A 13148-nucleotide genomic window follows, 5' to 3' on the forward strand; every position below is an offset into this window, starting at 1 on the left:
AAACACTATATTGGCTCTAATCACTGGGAACTGGTACTTGTGCTGCAAGGTACGTATACTCCCTGTGCTCTGTGCAGTGGAAGACACAAACAGTTCTCAGCTCGGATTGTGTCGTCAATGCAACACAAACATGAGCAGGAAGTGAATGAAACACAATATTATCATTGAAGTTAAGCTATGTTTATATTATTTATCGAACAATCTCAGAACACATCAGCAATCGTCGTCTGATGATGATACATGACTCTGGGAATGGATGCCAATATCTTGGTCATGTGGTGTAGCGAGTGATCAGCGTCAAAACAGTCCAATACGTCCTTTCCATCAATCAATCAATCAATCAATCAATCATTATTTGTAAAGAGCCAATTCATAACAAGTGTTATCTCAAGACGCTTTACAAAAGAGCATATGGGATAATATACAGGCAAGATTTCTCGGTTGTCCACTCACCTTGCCGCTGAGGTGGAGGTCGGAGCACGCCGTGCAGAAATGAGGACGGCGATGGTTTAAGGGACAACACGGTCCGATGGCGGCGGCTGGGTGTCAGGCAGTGGTTGGGACGACACAGTCCGATGGCGGCGGCTGGGTGTCAGGCAGTGGTTGGGACGACACAGTCCGATGGCGGCGGCTGGGCGTCATGGACGTCGGGTGGTAGTAATGCTTTCCACACAGCATTAATGTTGCAGATAACAGCGTATTTGAAACGGAGCAGAGCAGGGGGGTTGCCGGCAATCTCCGGCGATGGACTGCGGCGCTCGCTGTGGAAACAGGAGCATTGACTAGAGTGGCAGTGAGCGGCGGCGCGCACAGAGTTTTTGGAAATTGGCAGTTAAAGTGCACACATGCTGGGTGAGAAAGCCTAAATAAAGACCTTTTCATTACAGTTAAAAGCTTAAAGAGTAGTGCCATAGAGCGCAGTGGAAATGAAGCTTTTATTGAAATATTAGAAACAAGGATATTACAATTTAAAGTCAAAATTAAAAGTGCCCACGATGAAAAGAATAAACACACAGGGATTGTGCCTTCACAAATACTGATGAGTTACACAACCTACCACCCAGGCTTCATTCATGTGAGCTCCAGGTATCGACAGCGTTGATGCTATCTGCTCTACCACATGGTGGTGGTGGTACTATTATAAGCTTTATTTTCCTTCACATTATCCAGCATCTTAGCCTTTCTCCTTAGATCTAATTGCCTACTTTGGGGAGATGAAAAAACCTCCAAGAGGAAAATACAATTAGAGAAATTTTAACACCTCTCATTTGAGCCCTTTATTTCTTTTTCCAAAGAATGCACATGCTGTTCCCATGTCTGCAGTAGCACTACAGCTCTGCAAACCAATCTTACCATTAGAAAGTGCTTCAAGGAACAACACGGGCACTTCTGCAGTTTTTTTTGGGGTGCCTTGTTTGAGTGAGGCTTTGAAACATAAATAGGTGAAGAGAATGATTATTAAAAGAGCTGTTTTGAGTCATCATTACTAAGCACATACATGTAACAAATTAAACTTGTATAAATGTCTACTGATGTCTAAAAAAAACATTCGATTACATTTTTTCAACGCGTGTTATTCCTGTGACTCAGAAATGTTTCTTCGACATGATTTGTGAGTTTTTTTTATACGCCGTAGGTTTCGCCTGGAAAGTGTTCTGAATGTGAAATATTAGCGAGTGCCAAAGCCAAGGCCTGAGCAGCGCTGCCAGCACGGTCTCTCCCAGGGTCAAAAAACTCTGCTCCTTTTTAACAACAATGATAAAAGATGAAACTTGTACAACATCTTTCAAGGTCTCAGAGGCAGTTTATATAACACAGAGGGGTGCACAGAGAGAGAGAGAGCTTTAGATGAACACAGATAGAGGGAGGGGGGAGGGGCTGAGCAAGAGAAATATCACTGTAGGTGTGCACCCCATGTTAAGCTTGTCATCCATGCCATGCAATTTAGAAATGTATCATCATTATAGATATGTAATATACTAAATCAGCTCCACAGAGAAGGCTAGTGCATTATCAAAGGTTTTTAATTTTAGAAAGCCTCTTAAAGGAAGAATGTGTGACTTTTTGATCCACCAGCATGAAACCAAAACAAACTGCTGTTTGGCCACGCCTCCGCTATTCTGAAGCCTCCGCTCTCCTCCAGCGGCACACCTCCAACCCCTCTCCACTCGCGCTCACTCGAAGGAATTATCAATTGCACCATTAAGAGCATGACAAAATCGTTCTTTGCTCGAGCTTCAGTCGCCCGTGCGCTGCATTGTTGTGTTCGCGTGCTAATGTTAGCACACTTTGGTTAACTCGTAGCTTCATATTGCACATAAATTGACACGGAATAAGTGTGATCTAAAGACACTTTTGTGACATCTTAATAAGCAGTGAGTCCTAGTCCTAGACTAAAACAGCTTTATATATAAACAAGGCTCTGACAATAACACATGTTGTTGAAATTGCCATCTAAAAAGGGCTACAGTCGAAAGCAAAATTCTTCTTTTCAAGTAGCTGGCAGCGTTTGTTTCAAAGCGTGAGTCATTTGCACCTGATGCATTCAAAGTGCTGGGTTTGTCAGACAAAAGAAAGGGTGGTAGGTCTAGCTAGCTTCCTCTCTTTTGGGTGGAGTTAAAAGACAACCGATGAACGGACTGTCTACCTTACATCAACATGAAGCCCTTTAACCTCTCTGCACATTGCTGTGTGAATCAAACCATGGCAAAGAGTTTACATTTCAACTCACAGATTGGTTGACGCCCCATCAGTAATATCACATTTTTTTTGGTGTGCCCGCCAACAATGATATTACACACACGATCACAGATGTGGGATTGTCATTCCCCTTTAGGAGCAAACTCAAACAGAGCATCTAATTCCAAGAAATGTAAAAGAACTGCTCTTGTTATGTTGCAACAGAGAATATCAATAATGGTTTGTCTTTAAGCATCTAAAATAAATAATAATGTGTCTTTAAATATGTAATTTTTAATGAATTTTCTGCAAATTTAAAGACATAAAAAACCCGCAATATTCTCTGATGAAGCTAACAACACAGCCAAAGTACACACACATGCTCTTAGTTAAACACAACACATACAGGCGGTGCTCCCATGGGTGAGGAAGAAGTTTGAGTGTTGATAACCCAAGTCTTATTACCTCCTCAGAGATCCACCTCCTTTCTCTTTGCTCCACTACTTTTCTCTCTGCATCTGGGTTTCATTACAAAGACATTAAGCTCAAGTCCAGGAGAGGTGATAAAGCAGCAAATTGAAGGGCTTGGGTAATGACTGTTTACTCAACAGCAGTCTCAAGTTTTTGTGCCGGTCTTTTTTCATTAATGCCCCCCAGACTGCCAGATTCAGCCTGTCTCTCTCTCTCTCTCTCTTTCTTGCTCTCTCTCGCTCTCTCTCTCTCTGTGTCTGTCTGCCTCGCTCTCCTCTTTGTTGTTGTTTATGACATCTGGCTCAACTTTGTACTCTGTTTTACTCACTCTACAAATCATTCCCTTCAATGCCAAGATGCTCTTTCTTCCCAGTTTAACAACTTTAGTGGACGTCATCTCAAATAAAAGAAAGAAAGAAGTAACACAATATAATTTAAGGAATGGCTCAGTCATAACAGTATTGAATCGATTGCCAGAAAATTTGGTGCAGAAATTCATGGTCACAAGATGACAGAGCTAACTTTGGAATAAGGATGGTGCATGGTGTAAGATAACAAATGACCTGCATCATTTATCCTTACATTAGATTCTCCACTGTACAGGTGAATTGCTTCGTTCTCCTTATTCATGTCATGTCCCTTTCACACATGCATGTCACTCATTAAACTCTTCTGATAGCATGCATGTGTGAACCCAAATGTCTGATTCCATGGCTCTTGGACTTTAAGCAGACTTGTTCTTTCCATTCCAAGAGTAAAACATCTGTATGAAGTACGGGGGTTGTTGATGTGTGAATGCAGCAGTTTATAGTCAGGAACATTCACTGTGAGTGAGTGCATGGGGTGATGACGCCGCACACATTTTTCATGACTATATTAGCCAACTGCACGCCACCAATTGGCCTAAACCTGCTTCCGCCTTGCTTTGCATTTCTCTCTGCTTCGTATTTCCAGTTGTGTGATAGCACTTCAGACACTGACAATCTCCCGCTGCTGCGAGTTACAGGTGTGACAGGCGGTTCTGGTATTGCTGGGTTTTGTGCGGAGCAGACACTTTCAGTTCATGATGGTCCATTTTCCAACTTTTGTTTCATAACACCTTGAAAAAAAATGATGTTGGGTTTAGTGGGCAGGTAATGTAATCTGAATGTAATCCTTCGATGACTAAACACTGTAAAATCCAACTTTAGGAACAACCCAACATGAGTCATTCATTAACTTTTCTTCCATCTATACTGTGAGTTTGTTTTTAGTCAACAACCAATGAATTGACTTAAAGGAAGAATGTGCGATTTTTTGATCCAGTAGATGTCGCCCTTGAGCACCAGCATTAAACCAAAACAAACTGCTGTTTGGCCACGCCTCCACTATTCTGAAGCCTCCGCTCTCCTCTAGCGATACACCTTGAAACCCCTCTCCGCTCATGTTCGCTCAAAGGAGTTATCAATCGGAACGCATCATAATTAAGCACCTTTAATCGCAAGCTGCAGACAGATTGTCAAAATTGTTCGAGCTGCAATTGCCTGTGTCCTGCATTGTTGTGTTAGCATGCGAATGTTAGCGCACTTTAGTTAACTTGTAGCTTCATATTCCACATAAACTGACACAGAATGACCGTGTTCTAAAGACAGTTACGTGACATCCAAATAAGCAGTGAGTATGTTATTCTTCTTTTCTCTAGTTCTTGACTAAAACAGTTTTATACACAAGGCCGCCCCGGCCATGTAAACACGGCTCTGACAACAGTACAGCTGGTGAGACTCGCGCTTCTCACTCATTGTAGACAGTCATGACTATGAGACACATTTATAGAGGATATACTTGATTTCTGCTGTTTTTGTGTAAAATGTCGCACATTCTGCCTTTAAAGGTCCCATATTCTGCTTTTTCTGGTTTTATATGCTCTTTAGTGTGTTTTCCAAGTGTCCTGTGCATGTTTAGTCACATCTGTGTGCAAAAATTCAAAGTCCGCAGAAACACAGCTTCTCCTACGTCCTCCTGTTAGCTGTAGCATTAGCTGCATGTAACGCTCGGTTCTAGCCCCCCTCGAGAAAAATGTGTCAGTCCGACGTCATTATCAGTGTGAGATCACTGATCTAAGCCCATTGGCTCGTTGTGGCCCAGCAGCTCATGATGAAATTTTCGAGACGCGTGCTGAGCAACTGACCAATAACGACAGAGCGGATCGGCAGACCAATCAGAGCAGACTTGGCCCACGTGGGGTTTAACAGTGTGGGCTCAACAGAGCGTAGCTGACGGACTCAGAGCGTAGAGGGAGCAAGGAGGAGCAGAACATGAAAACAGACACTTTTTACAGACTTTATCTATTGTGAACGTATAAAAGTAGGAACATAGATTAAATATATGAACCCCAAAAAGGGCAGAATATGGGCTCTTTAACATATGAGACATTATTTCCCTTACAGGTTAAATTAATTATAATAATGTTGGCAAATAGCTGTATTTATTATGCACAACATTTCTGTCTTTCTTTTACTTTGATAGAGGGAGCCATAGAGCTTCTGCATTTAGACTCAGCGTTAATTTATGGTCTGCGTACACTCAAACGTTCAAAATTTGTATTTCACCAAAACTACAAGGTACAACAATGTCTGGATGATAGATTTCATACTTGCTAATCTTGAGCATGTTGACACTGAAAATGAGAATGTTAGAGTAGGTTAGCATTGGAAATCCCACAGCACCACTGTGGAAATCTTAAAAGCTTTCAGCATGTTACGGGCTAAAACTTTTTTATTTTAAGACCAAGGATCATCTCATTTTTCTGCACTGTGTTCTACCTCTGGTAAAAAATCCAAATGCCAAGAACAAGAAGTGAAAGTTGGTGTTCGACACGTCATAATCAAGTAACCTGGTTTAAAAAAGGTGGAAGTACATTTTTGTATCCCCTGAGCCAGTGTTGCCAGCTTCCTGTCCAAGAGGGAAGTCAGAGGAATTTGTGTTATGTGATAAGTTTGAATGCTTTGTATGTAAGGTAAGTGTGTTGTTTTTATGTGTTTCTAATCTCAGATCTGTTTTGACCCCACTGCAATTCCCAGACCTGGCATGACCTGTAGCTTCCTCCTCCATTCCTGTGGAGATAAGAGTCTCCATGAATGTACAGCATGCATACGCTTGGTAGCACGGTTGTTTTTCATCCGGTACACACAGCGGTTGCTAGGCTGTAGGACAAAGAGAGATCTAGGCTAAGTTATGTGGTGGTAGATGGGAGTGTGTGTGGGGGGGGGGGTGAAGAGGAGGGGGGAAGCAGGAGGTAGAAAAATAAAGAGATCCTATTCAGAAAATAAAATTCAACAAAACCCTCATGTCCTGGAAACAAACAAACCGCTAAAATCCTACAAAAAAAGGAAAAGCTGTGTTGGGTTATGGAAGTGAAGAATCAGATCGGATCGGGAGATGGGTTGAGCTTTGGAAAGTAGATTGATAGCTGTCATTGTTGTGAGAAAGACATTGAGATGGTCCAATACCAAGGCCTTTAGTACCCCTCAGATGTGTGTAAAAAAAACACAAATCATATGCTGTATTACCAGGGAACAATAACTTAATAACACACTTTCTACAAGCATCATGCTAGCTGTAGTTTACCTGAAACCAGTTATTGGAGGCCAATTGATTATGGAATAGTACTGGTGCATTCACTGCCATACTCGCTGATTCCCCGTACCCCCTTTTTAGGAAGTATCAGAGGCTAATACCCAAACTGGTATTGGAATAACCCCTTGTAAGAAGTCATCAGTGTCTAAATGAAACTGATAGCTTTCCCAGTTAACCTTTTTATGACTGTTCTGACTTCAGTTCATGTACACAAATAAAGTCATAAAACCACACGTAGTCAAACAGCATGTTCTCTCACACACAAGAAATAACCCCGCTCAGGAGACTCGAACAGCAGCGTTTCCTCTGTCCCGGTTTGCTCTTGGATCGGGGTCCTGAGAACAGCTCTCTTCCTCTTCCTCTTCCTCCTGTGATGCAGCAGTCCTACTAACCGTGTTTAAAGGTCGCTTCCGTTCAACCTGTTTATTCTAACAGGGTCATTTTAGGATAAAAACAAAAGGCAAGGTCACTGTGCCACAAGAACATGTGGAACAAGCAGCACAGCCACAGTGTACAAGGTGTTCCTTTGTGTAATGGTTTTCAGCTGTGGGAGGCAGCTTTCGTCAAGGAAAAAGCTCTAAAAACAGGCTAAATTACCTGCTCAGCACCAAACGACAGACGGACACAGCTGGGTCCAAATGTTCTGTATTTGTTATGTGTTCACCAGCACCTTCTCATTACTGCGTGAGGATGATACTGCACATTTCAAGTTATGTTTTGCCATATATTGGTAATAAGTAAAGTCTGCACTCAAGTGTAGTCTGTGGCAGTCTTGAGAAGTCTGCTGTTGGTAGCTCTGACCTCCTGTTAAGGCGCCAGTAATCTCACAAGTATGCAAGACTGGATAAGTCTGAAAATGTGTACTTAACAACAGTTAAGAGGCTATCTCATGCAAACAAATAGAAACTAAGGAGTGATTCACTCTGACTTCTGATGAATTGTAGTTTTCTATATATAAATACGAGATATAGCCACTGGGGTTTTACCCCATTGGTTTTTGGATTTCCATTCCAAAGCCCTGAGTTGGGCAGTTTTGGCATCACCATTATTGGACAACTGGGTGGTTACACAAAGTGTTATGACTCTGTTATGACTGTCTTTGGTAGCAAGCCCTCCTGGCAGACACATTTCAATCACAGGTAGCCAGTTCTCCATGGCAAATTGCTGAATGACTCAATTGGAAATGTGTTGAAACTCTGAGATTTTTAAACTGTTTAAGAAAATGTTGAGCCACTGATGTGTCAAATTAGAAGTAAGACCAATTTCTGGTGGACTTGAATACCAGTGGAGTTGCTCCCAGCCAGTTAATAGTAAGAATGCAGGTTAAAGGCACTTAGGCATTGACTTCCCTTTTTTAAAGTAAGGGTCTGCGTCTACTACTTTTATACAATTATACTAACTTAAATTGTGCAATGTTGCACCCCTGTTTCAGTTTGAAGTGTAAATATCATTCAATAAGACTCCCATAGACTTCCCATATCCAATAATTCCTCGGGCACCAAATATTACCAACTCTTAAGCAGTAGTTTGTTTGGAGTGGAGCAGACCCAAAGCTGTAATCTTAAATCAAATTGGATCTTGGTTGCTGTAGTTTAAATGCAGATAGTTCCTCAGTGACTTCTCTACAAAGTATAGAAATAAAAAAATTCCAAATGGGAAATTTGTTTTTGGGCCACATATTGGTAAACTAAGTGCGATATCAATCAATCAGTCAGTCAGTCAGTTTTTTAATCGAGGACAAAAACACAACATGACACTTTACAAATTGGGAGCTCTATGTCGTTGCAACACTGCTAAGCCAAACTCATTGTTGACACTCTTGTCCTGTCAACTTTTCCACTACTCAGTAACAATAACAAGAACAAACCTGGTGATATTAGTTTAATGTGTTTGTATCAGGTAAGCACTTGCATCCATTAGGAGTGATGAACATGCCCAAACACAGGTCTGTTGTTCTCCTAACCCCCGTCAGATCATCAGCTAATGTCAAGACGGTTTGCCGATATTGCGTGGGGAGCTGGAGGTTTGAGCCCGATGACACGAGGTTAAACAAACAGACCTGCATTAGTTCACTACACCGTCTGTGCCCAACCCCTATAGGTGAGGTTGTGTGGGCACGTAGGAACAGAAACACACCACTTTCCATCCCTTCCTTTACTTTCAAAACACACCCCATACACACATCTGTTGGTAAATCACGACTTAAGTTATATTTTTAGACGAGGGCTGTGATAGCTGCTGTGGATGATGGTTATCTGCCTCCACAAGGTTCCCCGCTCGGCCCGCACCTTCTGACTTGTTTACTCTGCCACCGTGTGGAAATGCAGGCAGCTCTGATGACACCGCTGTAGCAGATGTGGATCAGATCTTTGCTATGCCATGCTGTGGACTCCAGTGTTTATTGTTTTTTGAAGCAGCTTGCATTCGCACTCAGGGCTTCTTCAGCCCAACATGAGTAGTGACCATGTTTTTAACGTTTACAGTTCATGAAAGTGGACTCATGGCGTCCTCTTTCTAAAATGCATTCCATCATATGTTGATAGATAAGGAGTGTATGCCTGATTTAGCGGCGCCAACACCGATTGGAAAACAAAAATCACAGCATTAAATGTTGTCATTTCCAAAACCACAATAGATTCCAATGTTTCTTTTACGGAAAGCAAAGCCAAGTCCCACCCAACAATTCAATATTATCGGTTTGACATAATCTATGGCTAGATACGGGTTCTAACTGGGTGACGAAAACATAATAAAAACACCGAGAAGAGTCGGAAGATCAAAATCTTATTTTCCACACCCACAAGCTGTTTTTTCAGCCACATGAATATCCTGTATAAAAATGTTTTGCCCCGACGTGCCACAGTGGATGATGAATCTTGGCATAAAAAAGAAAATATTTCATAATGGTGGTATTTCTGTTCTACATGGGTTGTTGTTGCACAGCACGGTGGATCGTCCTACCAAGTGTTTAGGTGTCAGGTTCACTGTCACAGTTGCAGTTTTGCCATATTCATTTCAATACAACGATGTTTTGTTTTCTTAACCTCACCCATCTTGGTAATTGGTGGAGATGTTAATTGCAACTAATTTCCCTGTCGGCCAAACAGAATTTTAAATGCAGACCAGTCGACTGGACATCCTACATATCGTGAGCAGTGTTTGTCGAGATGAGCTGTGTTATCTTTTCAGACTGAGCGGGATCACAGCTCCTGCAGGTTAACAATGTCTGATCTGTTAGCCGTGTGTGGCTAATGTTAGCAGGGCCAGCACCTACAGCCTTCGGTCCTTCTTTCAAGTTAACATGCCTGTGCTTAATGTTTTTACACATTGGGTCCACTGTGACATCCGTCCACTGTGCTGGTTAGCAGAAGAGCGGTGTGGATGGCCTACATTAATAAAAATATTAACATTAACAACCGGTAATTCTGGTGCCAACTAGCCAGGGTGACTACATTTAGTTATTTAGTCGACATCCCTAGTTATTATATTTCGCTTTCCTCCAAATGCAGTTTTTTAAAACCCCAGTGAGGACTTTTTATCGGGATATAAAACAGGCAAAAATTAATTAAGGGCCCCTCCAACCACTATTATATCTACCTGTGTCACCACGCTCTTCCTCTTCTAGTGATTTTCATTGACGAACTTTGGTTTTCACGAGAGTAATACATGATATACCAAGTAGAGTGAGAGTGAGTGCTGTCAGATAGGGCCCCATGAGGGAGGTTTCCTACCGTTGCTGCAAAATTTGCTCATTTTGAGGTATTGCTGTGGTTTAAAGTTTGCCAGCCCTCGGGGGGGCCCCTTAGTCTCCTGGGGCCCCAAGCAGCGCCTTTGCTGTTAAAGGATGTTAGAAAGAGATTTTTTATTTAGTCAGAAAACACATCCTGGACAAGTTCAGCAAAGCAATAATACTTCTTTGTCTGAAGGGGATGCCAAAATCGACAGAATTTGAAAGTACCTCGCAGGAGCTTAAATGAGGAAGTCAGGTCTACATCTTAACCTCATGGTGACCGTGGTTCACAAAAGCTGCTTTTCATTTCTATGGGTTATCTTTTTTAAAAAGGTAAAATATATTTCAGCTCCAGCTAGCCAGGAAATAAAGAATGGACTGACATTATTGTTCTAAAAGTGATTCTGCAGTATTGAGATATAGGAGTGGTGTAACATTGTCAAGCTCGACTCTCAGCGTCCAAAATGGAGTGCTGCTTCAGTTATTCTCACTCCCCCGTATTTATTTGATGAATCTTGCACACCGAGTAGATGTTTTGAATTAGAGATGATGGACACAACAATTACCCAGAAGACAGCTACGAAAACAGGCGTTTAACAGTTGATCCATTTGTCAGACACAAGTCTGCCGTTTAAATTAAAGCTCTGCAAATCCACCCATTAGTCCTGTGGCCGTTCCCTAAGTTCGTCCTCAAAACGTCTGATCAGAACGGTGCCTTTGGGTCATCAATCAGGGAGCAAGACACCCCAGACAGACGTTCCTGTCCTCCTTCGCGGAGATGCTGCCCACATGCCAGTCAGCCAGAGGAATCCTCGGGCTTGTGGTCGAGACGACGGGGGGAAGGGGGAGCAGACTTGGCGGATCAGGAGGGTTTCAGGCTTGGAGCAGTACGCGCATTCCTCCATGTCTCTCTGTCTTCCTCTGCTGATGTCTCACTCTGTCCTTCTCCATCTCTCTCTCCCTCTTGATTTTCCCCCATCCATCTCCATTTCCTGTTCCTGAAGCCCCGATGGGGTTGTCAGACAGGATCGTGGATGTTTCCCCGATGTCCTGTCCTCAAATGCTGAACTCTTGTCTGCTTGGCCTGAGAATGCCCTCTGCTCATCTGCTCTGTCCACTTTAATAACTGATAATTGTTCACATCCACAAAAGTTCTTTTAGTCACCACTTCAGCACTGATTTGTTTTTCTTGAGTAACGTGTTGGCTCTTCAGTCTTTGGATCAGTCGTCACTGTGACTGTGACTGTTTCCCTTGAGTGTTACTACTTTCTAAAAGCTGCCCGATTTCCTTGTCTTTGGATGCCTTCCTGGTCATCTTAAGAATGACTTGGGGGAGACATTTTTTGGATCCTCTCTCACCTGATAATGCTACAGATGCACCCTGAACAGTTTCTCAGGTTCACAGTTTATAACCTATAAATGTCGCAGTAAATTCCAGTGTTCAATCCCTCGCTGCAACTTTACTGACAAGTTTTGCGGATTGGACATTTTTCTCACTTGAACAACCTCTCGGTCATTATTTTGTTTGTTTTTTGTTAACCAAAATGGTTTATCCAATAATTACGCCTTGTTTAATTTGTCACAGCTGGATTACTGTTTAGCTTATGTTACATCAGCCACACTCTTACAGGCAGAGGAAGGAAGTCCACCTTGTAACAGCGGGTGTAAATTTGCTTACTTGATCTTGTTTTAAACAAAACATGTGTGGTTATGATGAAGTGGACACTGCTACACGCCTGGTAAATAATAACTGAAATAAATTGCAGAAGATTGTGAACAAGAACTTATTTAGAAGATGTACTCAGCCCTTTGAGAGATAATAGAGGAGAATAATATCATTACCTCCTCTGTCGTCGTCTCTTGTACATTAGTGTGTTTCTACAGTAGTAGAGGTGCAGCTAGAAGACAGATAGGATCTCTGGTAATTAACTCTGAGTCATACTCTGATCTTATCCTGAAGTTGGCCCACTAGTTATTTCTGTTGGCATGGTAAGTGAAGGGGAAAGGCTCACATACTGTACATGCAGACAGATGGAGAGAGAGAAAACACATCTCCACCTCTGAGGGAAGCAGCAGATACCGACAGATATCCAAAACACACTCAGTGAAATGACAACACTGGTAAAGAAAATACAGTAACATGCTTTAAAGCTGCACTGGGAAACTCTGTAAACCTGCTGCTGGATTTTTACTTTATTATTCAAAGCTGATTGAGTCAAGCCTTACAAGTGCTGGTTTTCTCCTCATCAGTGTTGTAGTACTCGAAAGCCAAGACGGGTCCCGAGACCACCTCTTGAAGGTCTCGTCTCGGAATTGAAATCATTTTGATTCGGTCTTGTCTCGGTCTCCTACTGGGCGGACTCCGCCATTAATATCTCCATATAATCCTAGCGTGCCATAGAGCTCCATGTTGTCAAAAATACATTAAAGAGAAGTACTGTGACCCTGGGCGGGTTCCCCTTTGTTACCATGGATACGGACATTGTCTTTACCATGGATTTCTTAAGTCATGTATTTCTTAGAGGATTTTCTATTCAGACTTTGTTTATGTTACATTGTTTTGATTCTACTTCTGGTTTGGATATGTGATTCTCTCTGAGATGTTTGGTTGTAGCATTCTGAAGGCTTTCTATAAGCTTGGTATGATCATTGT

At 42.2% G+C, this 13148-nt stretch overlaps 1 protein-coding gene across 1 annotated transcript in view; it reads left to right on the top strand.

Moving 5' to 3' along the window:
• Positions 1 to 13148, top strand: part of spryd3 (SPRY domain containing 3) — a 59788-nt gene that overhangs the window by 28017 nt on the left and 18623 nt on the right. The window lies entirely within an intron of this gene.

The sequence above is a fragment of the Labrus mixtus genome, chromosome 15 (assembly GCF_963584025.1).
Source record: "Labrus mixtus chromosome 15, fLabMix1.1, whole genome shotgun sequence".
Classification (NCBI taxonomy): Eukaryota; Metazoa; Chordata; class Actinopteri; order Labriformes; family Labridae; genus Labrus; species Labrus mixtus.